Raw genomic sequence first — 13,223 nt, 5'->3', positions numbered from 1 at the left:
GTAAATCAACTATACATCAATAAAATCTAAAAAAAGAAAAAAATAAATAAATGGGACATCGTCAGTCCCTCCAGAAGCCCGGTGCCCTCCTGGTGCCCCCTCTAATCACCGTCTCCCAACGGCACCCTGACTTCCCACCCCACATGGGAGAGTTGCCTGTTGCCCTTCCCGTCAGTGGAGCCATGCGGTAGGGACTAGGGACTCTAGTGTCTGGGTTTTTGGCTGAACAGCATGTGGCAGGACTCATCCAGGCCACCGCACACACTTGCAGGGCCTGCTGGGTGGTTTCCGTGTGCGATGAGCCCCGGTGTATGGAGCAGTCTAACGCGGGTGGACCGTGGATCATCTGTAGTTTGACAACCACACTTCTACAGATGCTCTGGTGCATGCGTCTGGAGGGCTCTATCAGTTTCCTGTGGCCCCTGGAACAAATCGCCACAAACACGTGGCTTTGACCAACTCAAGTTCAGGAGACCGGGAATCTGAAAGCAGTCTCAGTGGCTGAAATCTAGGCGTTCGCAGGGCCCCCCTCCCTCTGGAGGCTCCAGGGGAGAATCACCTCTTCCAGGTGCTGATGCGGCCGGCATTCCCTGCCCTGTAGCCACATCACTCCGATCTCTGCCTCCGTGGTCACTGTCTTCTCCTCTGTGTCTACAATCCCTCTACCTCTCTCTTAGAAGGACCCTTGTGGGGACTTCCATGGCGGTCCACTGGTTAGGACTGGGCCCCGGGTTCGATCCCAGGTTGGGGCCCGCCAAAAAAAAAGGACCCTTGTGATGGCATGCAAGCCCCACCCAGATAAGCCAGGATCATCTCGTCATCTCAGTGTCCCAACTCACGTCTGCAAAAGCTTCACCATGTAAGGTCACATTCACAGGTTCCAGGGATGGGGACCCGCCATCTTTAGGGGCCACCATGCAGCCCACGACAGTGGCCGTATGCACACTGCACCCAGTTTCACTCAGAGCGGGACTGCTGGTACAGAGTACGTGCATTTTTAACTTTAGGTGACACTGCAAAACCACTTCCTAAAGCAGCTGTATAAACTTACATCCCGATCAACCATCAGAGTTCCAGCCGCTCCACATCCTCTTCAATGCCTAGTTTATGCTCTTTTCAATTTTAGCCCTTCTGGTGGTGTGTAATGGTATCAAATTGGGGTGGGTAATTTTATGTGTCAACTTGACTGGCCACAGGGCGCCCAGATTAAACATTATTTCTGGGTGTGTCTGTGTGTCTCTGGATGAGATGAGCATTTGCATCAGTGGACCCGGTAAAGCAGACACCCTCCCCAATGCGGGTGGGCATCCAACCCACTAAGGGCCTGAACAGAACAACAGGTGGAGGAAGGAGGGATTTGCCCCTTTTTCTGCCTCACTGTTGAGCTGGGACCTCTCACCTCATCTTCTGCCCTTGGGCTGGGATTCACACATGGGCCCCCTGGGTCCTCAGGCCTTCAAGTCTCAGACTGAACTACACACCAGCTTTCTTGGCTTCCAGCTGCTGACCGCAGACCTGGGGACTTCTCAGCCTCCATAATCATGTGAGTCCTCATAATAAATCTCCAAATATAGGGAATTCCCTGGCGGTCCAGTGGTTAGGACTCGGTGCTTTCACTGCCATGGCCCGGGTTTAATCCCCAGTTGGGGAACTAAGATCCTGCAAGCCATGTATAGCGCAGCCAAAAAGAAACAAAAAAACGAATATATAACTAACACACAAACACACACACACACACACACACACACACACACATACACTATGGTCTGTTTCTATGGAGAACCCTAAAACATTTACAATTTATTTTTCATTTCCCTCCCTGATGACTAATGGAGTTGAGGACCTTTCCATATGGTTACTGGGCCTTCTTTTTGGTGAAATGTCTTTGGTCCCTTTTTCTACTCAGTTGTTTGCCTTTTTCTTGGACAGTGCATTATTTTAAGATGAGGAATGTGTTAGAACATCTTCCACGAAGCACACAGTGTGGAGGGGAACATGTGTTTTTGGTGTCAGGGCATGAGATGTGAGGTCCAGATGGATGTGAGCGATACACTGCCAGGAATTCTGGATGATGAACACCCACCACGGCCTCCAGGACTCTGTCAGCCCAGATGGTTTCCATAAGGAAAATGCACAACAGCTTGCAGACCACTGTTGGGAACTCGGGTGAGCGAGACACAGTTCAGTCCCAAATTAATATGTTATGCCTCCATTTACTTCCTTGAAACCAGAGCTAATTTCACTTCAAGGAAGTGACCATTACATTGGGACATTAAACTCTATTTGTATTTCTACAAATACACGTGGATTTTACAGAATCTTCTGAGTCAGTCAGCAGCAGCTGCTAATCAAGGCTGCACAGGACGGCCCAGCTATGGCTGTGGGTACCACGCGTGAGCACAGAGAGGCAGCCACGCCACCAGCGTGACCACTGCCTTTCTGCCATGAAATATCGGATATTAAATACACCAAGTCTGGCTTCTCTATTTCACTGTAAAGGAAGAAAGTCGGTTTGGGCTATCAGTCAACACGAACTGCAGTGTAATATTCGGTGTCTGATGAAAACCATCAGGAGAGCGAGCCCCAGGCCTGCCCCCCTGCAGCACGCAATCCCCACCCGTCCCTACCTAGAGCAGTCACTTGGCCCTTGGAGGCGGAAAGGTCAACACACAGGGAGAGTCCCTTACCCCAACAAATGCACCTTTCTCCCAACAAATCATGACTTCTAACTGCCCCACAATTAGCAGGCAGTTTCCAGCTCCAGCGCACGGCAGGCAGTAAGCTGTGAAAGACGCATTCACCAGCATCCTAGCCAGCTCCCCGCAGAGGCTGAGCCTCGGGCCACGGAGACGGAATGGTGCCCACCCCCACCTGTACCAACGCAAAGAGCAGGTTGTCCAAGTGTCCGGAAAGGGGAGCAACTGTAAGACATGTTTTCTGACCCACTGTTACTCGGAGGATGAACAGCCCACCAGAGCCTGAAAGGGGAAGACTGGGCAGGAACTCGGGTGCCCAGGCTTTCAGGGCTCCTGAGAGGGGCCCTCCAAGAACCCCCACAGAGCTCAGCAGCCTGCAGAGGCCACTAGAGCCCAGCCTCCTGACCTGCAGCCCAGCTTCCCCACGCCCTCTGCCCTCTGCACGGCTGGTGCAGAAGCCGGTCCCCCTCCCTACAGAGGCCAGGAAGCCACCATGGCTGGCAATGGGACGAGGGCGGCCACCTGGTGGGCAGGGCAGCCCGGCCACCGCGACCTGGGTCCCTCTAGCCTTTCACGCTCGCTGACAACTGGACAGAGGCCTCCCTGTCTTCCAGGCATCCTTCATCCTTCTGAGTAAGTCAGTGGGGCCACAGAGGTTAACTCCATGTGAGCAAATTAATAATGTGATTTATGGTCTGTCATGGATTTTGTTGTTCTTATAGAGGAATAGTGGCAATTTAATCTAGAAAGCCTGTAAATCTCTAAAGGGTAAAATTAAACATCCGAGCTAGCAAGGCCGGGACGTGGCGGCAGCAGCCTCCTCCCACATAAGGTGTTGGGCTCCATCCTTCCTCCCTCCCCACGCCTCCTGGCAGCACCCCTCCTAGAGCCCCCCTCGAGCCTGGAGGCACCCCTCCATGTACCTCCACCGCCCAATCGCCACGCCCTCCCCAGGTTCTCATCACAGCCTCCTCCTCATCCTTCACCACCCCTCCGGTGGTCCAACTGGTCCTGAAGCTGGGTGATGGAAACACCTCCTAGATTCAGCTGGACAATGCCGGGCAGAGTGCGTGTCACCCCACCTGCTCTACCCGCAACCACAGCAAGACTCCCCCAGGCCTCCAAGGCAGCTCAAGCCCCTGACGGTCAGGACCCGCCATCTCCTGCTGACCTGCCCAAACCACATTATCCTACTGCCAGACACTCAGGTCACCCCCCCCATACCGGGTCCCCCACTCCAGGCTGGCCCTTCTGCCTGGAGGCTCTTCTGGCCTGAGCTCTGGACAGGCAAACCCACTCACTCTTCCAGGATGGGGTCCCTGACCCGCACCCCCCACGCCGGGTGCTCAAACCTTCTAGCCTGGGCTGCTCCAGGAGCACTTTGGAGCCAGAGGCAGCCTTGGGCTCCAATGCCCGCCCGCATTCTACAGCAGCCCCCCTCTCCGCTCTTCTCTCCTTACTCCACTCAGCTCTGGACAGGGACTGGGAGTGATGGAACAGAGCGGGCGCTCAGGAAATACCTGCTGGATGGACGGACAGATGGATGGATGGGCAGATGGATGGACAGATGGAGCTCCCAGCAAAGGGGCTCGGGGGCTAGCACTGCAGTGACCCCAGAGTTCAGAGGGCCGAGAGGTGAACGCCGGGGGTGGGGAAGGGGCTGCCATTTAAGTGCCTGGCACCCTTTAATTTCCATTATTAGACAGGTCATCTTATACGACAGATGAAAGTAGCAACACACGCAGAGTGAAGGCAAGGGTTCCCAAAGCGAGGAGTGGGGAGCACGATGCCACATCCAGGGGCCCCCACGGCAGCTCCCCCAATGAAGTCGATGCAAGCGAGAGGCGCCTCTGCCTCTGGGCGCGGTCACGGCCACTGAAGCCACACAGCCCTCACTGCTGATTAAGCACAAACCAGCCTGTGATCATGAAGAAAACCGTTATTTAATGAAATGCAATTAATTGAAAAGCTGAAATCTCTTAAAGCCCGAAGGAGAGACACAATCAAGAGTTCTTGGTCTGGAGGGGCTTCTGCTGTCAGAGTTTCCAACCCAAGAAACAGCACAGAGATATCCCCCCAAGATCAGGAAGCAGACGGCACGTCCACCCTACCACACACTGGCTTGCTCCTGTCGGCCACCCAAAGGGCACGGAAAGGTCACAGGCAGAATCTTCACAGCACACGTACACGGATAAAGGCATGTCCAGGAGGGGCCATAGGTCAGGCCTGCCTCAGGGATTCACGATCTAGCCGTCAGGGTCTCGCTCCATCCTCACCGCAGCTGGTGGCTGGCAGGGAAGGAAGCACAGGCCTCCGGGTGCCCCTCTTAGAAGGAGTCATTTGAACTCCCAACAGCCACGCTGGCTGGCCAGCTGCTGGAGGCTTTCTGGAGCTTCCGGTTCCCCACCCCTGACAGCTGTCACCAGCTCTGGATAACATGGACATATGTCAGAGCACATGGCCCGCTCGTTACACCAAAAGACTGAGGAACGTAAACCGTGTTTTATTGGAGCAACGTGCACGCTTGCTGCCAGAGGGGCCTGAGAAATCCATCATCCCTAAATGTAGGCACTCACTCAGCAAACGGGTCTCCTAGTTTCGAAACAATGGATTTTTCCAAGACAACTGATAGACAAACTGGGAAAAACGATACACTACATTTTTTAATGAAAATTAGCGGGGCCCACAACAGTTCAGAGAAACACATATTTAGAGCTGCCTGCGTGAGAATCCATTCCGCGAATGTAAAACCAATCCAATGAGAAATAAATATATATACATATTTTAAAAATACAATTATACATATATATGTGTATATCTCCCAGCTGAAAATTCTCAATGCCAAAAGTGTGCTCCTACTCAGTGACTGCTGACTAATTAAAATTTGTCCAGAACAAGTGCCTGAACGTTTCAGAGTTGATTCCAGGGGCAGGAAGTGCAAAGAATCCATGGTACCTCCGAGGGAAAAAAGGAAAAACACCTTACCAATCCACCAACAATGTTAGCTATTGTCCTGGATGGCAAGCTCCCAAGCCCTCTTGCTGTCCCCCTGAAGGACCCTGGGTCACCTGTGACATGTCCATTATTCTCCAACCGCCAACCAGAGCTCAGGGCAACAGGTCACCACCATCAGATTTTCTAGGCACAGGTTGAAAATGAACCCCTGTACCCATCACATAAGTGGTCACAAGTCCTGGTCACGCCCACCCAGTTTAAAAACAAATCTGAGGGCTATCCACCTGCCAATGCAGGGGACACAGGTTCGAGCCCTGGTCCAGGAAGTTCCCGCATGCCGCGGAGCAACTAAGCCTGTGAGCCACAACTACTGAGCCCACGTGCCACAACTACTGAAGCCCACTCACCTAGAGCCCGTGCTCCACAACAAGAGAAGCCACCGCAATGAGAAGCCAGTGCACCACAATGAAGAGCAGGCCCCGCTCGCCGCAACTAGAGAAAAGCCCACGCACAGCAACAAAGACCCAACAGAGCCAAAAATAAATTAATTAATTAAAAAAAAAAATCTGATGCAAACTGGGCCCCAGTGGGACATAGGGGTTAGGGAGGATGGAAGAGATGAGGGAGTCGGGTGGGGGGTGGTCATGGGGCTTTGGGCTCTCCATCCAATGCCAGCGCTGCCCTGAAACAGCAGCCCTCTCGGGCAAGTCACAGCTGCCTGGTCCTCAGCCCCCTCACTGCCAAGTGAAGACCTGTCTCTCGGGCTTGGCGGGAAACTATTTAAAACAGCACATGCAAAAAAAAATTTTTTTTTAATAAAAATAAAAAATAAAACAGCACATGCAGAGGGAGAGAAGGCAACAGAACATAAGTGCCCAATGACGTGTGTTTAATTCCAGTCGGTTTCTCCATCCAAAACCACCTTCGAATGCCAGCATGCTTCCGTTTTCAGAAAAACCACAAGATGCAAATATCTCTGTGGTCAGGAGACGCTGGCATCTCAACCCCATATTTTTTCTTTCGTAATTTTGATCCTTTAGACGCAAAACCACAGATGCAGCCCCTTACATCAGAATGGCACTTTACACTTTAGGAAGCACTACGTTCCCTTACTAGTCGTACATGAAGCTAGCAGAGCTGACCCTTCAAACTCTCAGTAGAATAGGAGAAGCCACAGCAGGCCTAGGGCCACCAGCACCCCACAAAGCCCTGGTCGTCACGTACCAGTATTTCAAATCAGTTCAATGCTGGATCTCGTCTGGACCTCAAAACTATCTTGGCGAGAGCTGTCATGCACATGTGACAGATGGTGAGAAAGGCTCCCAAAGCCAGTGACTCGCCCAAGGCCCCCGGGATTAGTGGCAGAGCCTTTCTCCTTATAAAACCAGAGCTCCTTCCCCAGCAGGGCCAGACCACAGACAGGGAGAATCAGGTTGGGGAAGGCTGGCAAACAGGGTCAGGCAGAGCAGCCGGGAGCCTGGAGATGTCGGGTCTGACATAAGGGAAAAGACCAGTTTAGAAACCTCCAGATGGAGGAGAAAGGGAACCTGGCCAAGTGGGGCATCAGACTTCCCTGGTGGTGCAGTGGTTAAGAATCCGCCTGCCAATGTAGGGAACATGGGTTCGAGCCCTGGTCCGGGAAGATCCCACATGCCACAAAGCAACTAAGCCCGTGCACCACAACTACTGAGCCTGCACTCTAGAGCCCAAGAGCCACAACTACTGAGCCGAAGAGCCACAACTACTGAAGCCTGCGTGCCTAGGGCCTGTGCTCAGCAACAAGAGAAGCCACTGCAATGAGAAGCCCGTGCACTGCAACGAAGAGTAGCCCCCACTTGACATAATTGGAGAAAGCCCGTGTGCAGCAACAAAGACCCAACGCGGCCAAATAAATGAATAAAAATAAAATAAAATTTTTTTTAAAAAAGAGGGGGCATCATTCTCAGCACATCTGTAACCCAGCTGACTGCAGGGACAGCCCAAGTGCAGAACATCCAGACAACAGAAAAATCCTAAAGGGAGTTTCTGTGAAGGATAATAATGCCCACTCCCGGGGCTGGATTGCCTTCCTGGCCATGCTGTCTTCTGGCCTATGCGACATCTGACCTGCCCCCCACCATTCCATGGCTGTCTCCTGCCTGTCCACTGCAGGCAAGGCTCTGTTCAAGGCTCTGGCAGTGAATCCAGCTTGGTTCCAGTGCTGGGTCTTGGGAAGGGAGCAGCAGGGTGCCAGGTTTGTGCTGGAAGGAAGCATGATGCTCCTGGGATTTCATTCATTCATTCATTCATTCATCCAACAAGTACCACTGAGGATGTATGAGGTGCCAAGCACTATTTTTCCTCCGGGGATACAGAGGTCAACAAAGTCTCTGTGTTGGAGCAGTAAGAGACAGAATAAAAAAAGTATATAAATAACAAACTGTATTTGGTACTAAGAAGAAACACAAAGCAAGGTTAACATGAAAGGGGGAAGTGATGCTAATTTATGCAGGGTGGTCTGGGAGCTGAAATACAGACAGAGAAGGAAGTGAGACAGCAAGCCAGGTGGACATCTGGAGGAGGCATGTGCCAGGGAGGGGGAAGGGCAGGTGCAAAGGCCCTGAGGTAGGCAGGAGCTTGGCAAACTTGGTGACCAAAGGATAAGAGGGAAAGAGCCCATAGTCATCTGGGATAATCAAGGATGGACACAGGGCCCCAGGCTAAGGTGGCAGGTGGGGATGGAGTGGGGACAATGCAAAGCAAGCCTGGGCAGTGAGTCTGCCTGACCAGAGCCTGGACAGTATGGTTGGGAGTGAGGAAGGGAACTTGAAAAAAAATCAGGCCGAGGAATGTGGGTATGGAGTGGGCACTGGAGAGCCACTGCGGGCTCGAGTGACAAACACCAGACCAACCCACCCTGGGACACCCTGCAGCTGGCAGAGGAATCACAAGTCACACTGCAACAGCACCCGCCAAAATGGAGGGGGTTCCCAAGCAGACTCAGGAATTTCGAGCCCCACAGAGAGAGCCCAGCTGCGTGACACTGAGGTCACTGCCCGCTCTGGGCTCCCTTGTCATCCAGGAGGACAGGGAGAGCAGAGGACTGGCTACTGGAGAGGCAGGGAAGACGGCGCCCACAACGGCTGACTCAGCCTGTGCCTGCAGGTTGCTCTGCTGGACCCGACCCAGGGGGTGGGCGTGGTCTCGGGAGAGGAAGGGGCCAGAGAATCCTCCCTATGGGCACACGCCCGACCACCGACCATCAACTGGGTACCAGAGCCCCCACTTGGCAGGCAGTCATCTCAAACATGACCTAAGTTGGGGATGGAGCCACATGGCAGTCAGTGCCCACGCCCCTCCCCACCCCAGCAAGGTCAGGGCTACGTGAGCCCAGGCTCTCTCCCACTCTCTCAAGGCCAGGCTGCAAGGCAGGCGTGCTACTTACTGCCACTTGTTCCAGAAGGTCTTGAGGCCAGCTCAGGGCCTCTGTGCCCACCTGCTCCTAGCCCTCCTGACTCCCCTGACAATAAAGGTTTCTCCAAGACTTCGGACCCTATTGTCACCAGAGGCGTTGACCTGTTGAGGCTCTGGGTCAGGTGTGCAGGGGGCTCTGGGTCAGGTGTGCAGGGTCAAGGATGGGAAGGCGGGGTGCCCTGGAAGCGCTGAGGCCTGGAGGGGGCTTGTGCTCCCAGGCTCTGCCCGCACCCTCCCCCAACAGGCCTCAGGGGCCACCCAATCTAAACAAAGCCTGGCTACCACCACACATGCTTCTCCTCTGAGTTCCTCAGTTGTGTGTAGGAAACATCAAGGTGTTTTAGCACTCCCTCTCAGCTTCAGGGGTACGACTGGTGTCTTTTACAATTATCTTTTATTTTTATCCAGCATTTCTTAGCTCAGTTGGCAAATTGGATTATTTATGCGCCTCCATTTCACAATCCATCCCCACCAATTATTCCTGTGAAACTAATTTTTTTTTTTTTTTTTTTTAAAAAGGGTTAGAAGTAATCAAGGGAGAGTCATGCAGACAAGTTAACAAGCCACAGCTGGAGCCCGGAGTGCCAGAGAAAGCAAGCAAGGTGCAAAAGAGCAAGAAACTGACTGGCCTGGGCTTCTCCCGCCTGCCAGAGCCCACCCTGGCTCTCCACCCTGGCTCTCTCTCTCTGTCTCTCTGTCTCTCTGTCTCTCTGTCCCTCTCTCTCTCTCTCTCTCTCTCTCTCTCTCTCTCTCTCTCACACACACACACACACACACACACACACACACACCGTCTGGTTCAGCCCACAATTCTCTCACACACACACACAAACACACACACACACCATCTGGTTCAGCCCACACTTCTCCCAGGCGAAGAAGCCCCGTCTCACACACACACACACACACACACACACACACACACACACGCACGCACGCACACCCCATCTGGTTCAGCCCACACTTCTCCCAGGCGAAGAAGCCCAGTCACACACACACACACACACACGCACGCACACACACACACACACACCATCTGGTTCAGCCCACACTTCTCCCACGTGAAGAAGCCCAGTACCCTGGAGATAGAAAGGCAGGCACTGGGGGAGGGACACCACCCTGCTCCCCAACCAATGAGCAGAGGTCTGGAGAGACAGGTCACCCCAAAACTAGTGCCACCACGCAGACCTGGCCCAGCCTGGAGACCACTCCAAGGGTCTCTCTGCCAGTACTGTGGTGCCCACCAGGGAGGCAGCCGCTCAGCAAGCTGACCCCCAGCAAGCTCCAACTCGCCCTGGACACCACCCAGAGTCCCAAGAGGCTACAAGCCGCGGTCATTCTCTGCTCAGGAGGCCCCCTCCTGAGTGCAAGTGGAGGCAGTATTGACAGCCCCCCAGGAGTGAGGGCACAGGGCAGGGGATCCTGGCAGATGTGGACTGGGAAATCCCACTGTGTCCCCTGCAGGATGGACACCACCCACAAGAAGGCGAGGGACCCCCCACCTCACCTCACCAGAAGGACCACTAACCCAGAGGCCTAAGAAAGGAGCCGCCCACCAGGTTCTGGGTACCCAAAGAGCACATCAAATGTGAACCCCAGGAAAAGCTGTCCTGTTCCCACCCTTGAAGCTTTCAGGTCGTTATTTCTAAAACCACTGTTTATCTCAAAGGCGGTGGGGGGTGGAATTATCAGAAAGGGGACAGAGCCTGAAGAGGTCAGGGACAGCTCAGCCCACAGAATGAAGGGAACAAAGGAGATGCCCGGTTTGGGGTACTTGACCATCCCCACGACCATTTGTGAGTTCGCTTAACCAGAACTGAGGCTGGCCCCTGCCAGACCGTATCCGAATAGCTTTGAAAAAAATCAAGTCTTCCTTCTGCAAGTAAATACTAAGTTGAGACCAACAGGCTGATCTCAGCCTCCTCGCTCCGCGAGGCCCCGGCTGGGTGGGCCCCTCAAGACCCTCCCTCGGCACCGGCACCGGGTCCATGGCAAGTACGCCCCCGGCCTTGGCACACCAAGGCCCGCCCGGCGCACAGCCCAGCTCGGGGGCGAGGGGCTCGCCGTTCGCCTTGACCATCAGAAGCCCAACTTCCCAGCAGTAGCCTGGCCGGGGTGGTGGAGGGGTGGGAAGGGAAGGGGCTAGCCCGGTGGGGCAGGTCCGCGCCTCTCCCCCAGCCCCGCGCCGGCCGCCCAGGGGAGCGCCCACCTGGCGGTGGAATTTTTAATTGAGGAGTTTCTCCCGCTGGGCCTCGTTATAAAGGGAAAACGGGGAGGGCTCGAAGACCGGGGCTCGGCTTCCCAGGAAGCAGGGAACCCAGAAACGACCCCAAACTCGGGAGTTGCCGCCCGGCACGGGACTCGGTGCCAGCGCCCAGCGGGGCCGCGGAACGCTCCAGCGGCCCGGCCAGCCCGGCGGGACCCGATAGGGCAGCCACCGCCGGCCCGCAACCCGGGTCTGCACCGGGTCGCCCCTCGCCGCGGCACCCCCCGCCCGGGATGCGCGAGTCGCCGGCTCGGCCCCGCCGCGCCTGCCCGCCGGTCCCGGGGGCGCCAGTCTGCGCCCCCCGACCCCCAGCCCCCCGCTCCCGCCCGGGCGCCCTCAGACTGCGGCCGCGGGCGGGTCGGGCGGCCCGGACCCCCTCTTACCTGGCGCGGGCGCGGGGCCGCGCGGGTGCACTGCCGCCCCGGCCCGCCGCCGCCGCTCCGTCAGCGAGGCCGAGCGCGGGGCCGCCGCCGCAGCTCTTTGTGAGCCGCGCACCGAGATGCTGCGGAGCCCGGGAAGCTGGATAGCAGCGGGCGCGCCCCGGACGCGGCGTACGGCACGCAGGGCCGCCCCTGCCCGGCGCACGCGGCGCGGCCCGCGGGTGCACCCCGCACCGGCCTGCGGCTGGCAGCCCGCGCCCCGCCCCGCCCCGCCCGGCGAGAGCGCGCGGCGGGAAGACTGGGAGGAGGACAAAGATGCGTGCGTGCCCAGCCCCTTCCCCTGAGCCCGCGCCGGGACAATCAGCGGGCAAGAGGGCGCACCTGGAGTCCGGATGCTGCGGGGCCGGCTTTGGGGCTGGGGGCTCGAGCCCAGCTCTGGAAGCCGCGGCCCCCCAACCGCCCCGGGTCCTGGGGAGCACACAAATTCTCGGGCGCGCCCGGGACCTGCGGGATCGGGAACCGTTGGGGTCTGGTCCTCCGGCGGGTGGAACAGGTGACAGCGAGGCTTTTTTGCGCCCGCACCTGCCCTGGGCGCCACGCTGCCCCCTGGCGAGCTCCCGAGTGCGTTCGGCGGAGGGGCCCCGGCGACCGCGCCCTGCTCGGCCCCGCGCGGCGGCGTGGCGAGAGGGACCCCCAGGCCAGAAGCCCTGGGGGTATCTCGGCCACGGAGAGCCCCTTCCGGACGGGAGGACCCCTGCTGCCTACCCGCCGCAGATCCCCCAGTCGCGGGTTGCATGCCAGATCCCTGGGAACCATCCCATCACCCCGTTTCCAATGTCCTGTGCTGCCTTGGCCTCGCCCACTGGCCTCCCCTCCCCCAGGGCCTCGCCCCAGCCCTTTCCCTCCTTGCAGTCCTGAACGGAGAGGACCCAAACCATGTCCACTTCCAGCTCCCCACACACATCCCAAGGAGAGGAGGTGATCCACCCTACAGTGGGAATAATCCCCCTGGAACCCCCTGAAGAATATGCTGGAGACGCTGGTGTCACCTTTGACCCCTCTGGCTATTTCATTCAGTCCCACACAGTCGTGTAACCTGCGGGCTCCACCTGGAGTAGTGCGCAGGGTGCCTTGTCGGTCCAAGCCAGGCTCTGGTGACTCCCTCGCTCAAATCATGATTATTTGCCTTCTGTTGTCTCCTTTGGCTGGATTAGGGTGCCACTGCGGTCGGGGCAGTTCTGAAGAGGGAAGAGGAGGGCTGCGTGGGCCTCCTCCTGCTTCCCTGAGCAGAGGCCTGGGAAAAGCTGAGTCCCCAGCCGGACCAGCGCAGACTTGGTGTGGACTTCCTGTGAATGGGCCCTGTGGGCCTGTCTCCCTCCCTGCTCCGCAACTCCCTCTGGCACCCCCAACGCTCACAGTGAGGGCCTGAGACTCCAGTTGGGTGGGAGGGGGGCAGAGGTGTGTCCTGGTAGG

General features: G+C 56.5%; 1 protein-coding gene across 3 annotated transcripts in view; it reads right to left on the bottom strand.

Moving 5' to 3' along the window:
• The window catches only part of APBA2 (amyloid beta precursor protein binding family A member 2), a 229,487-nt gene extending 217,056 nt beyond the window's left edge, over nt 1-12,431 (bottom strand). For 2 of the 3 annotated variants that reach the window (XM_067030091.1, XM_067030095.1), the window contains exon 1: nt 11,754-11,889. The gene's annotated coding sequence lies outside the window, so the exon portion shown is untranslated. Of the gene's footprint in view, nt 1-11,753; nt 11,890-12,131 lie in introns of those variants that run through there. The other variant, XM_067030092.1, reaches the window with a different exon arrangement.
• Between the last annotated feature and the right edge of the window lie 792 nt (nt 12,432-13,223).

Source organism: Kogia breviceps, chromosome 3, assembly GCF_026419965.1.
Source record: "Kogia breviceps isolate mKogBre1 chromosome 3, mKogBre1 haplotype 1, whole genome shotgun sequence".
NCBI lineage: Eukaryota > Metazoa > Chordata > Mammalia > Artiodactyla > Physeteridae > Kogia > Kogia breviceps.
The sequence above is the reverse complement of the archived record's forward strand: the minus strand, read 5'-3'. Positions and strand labels throughout refer to the sequence as shown.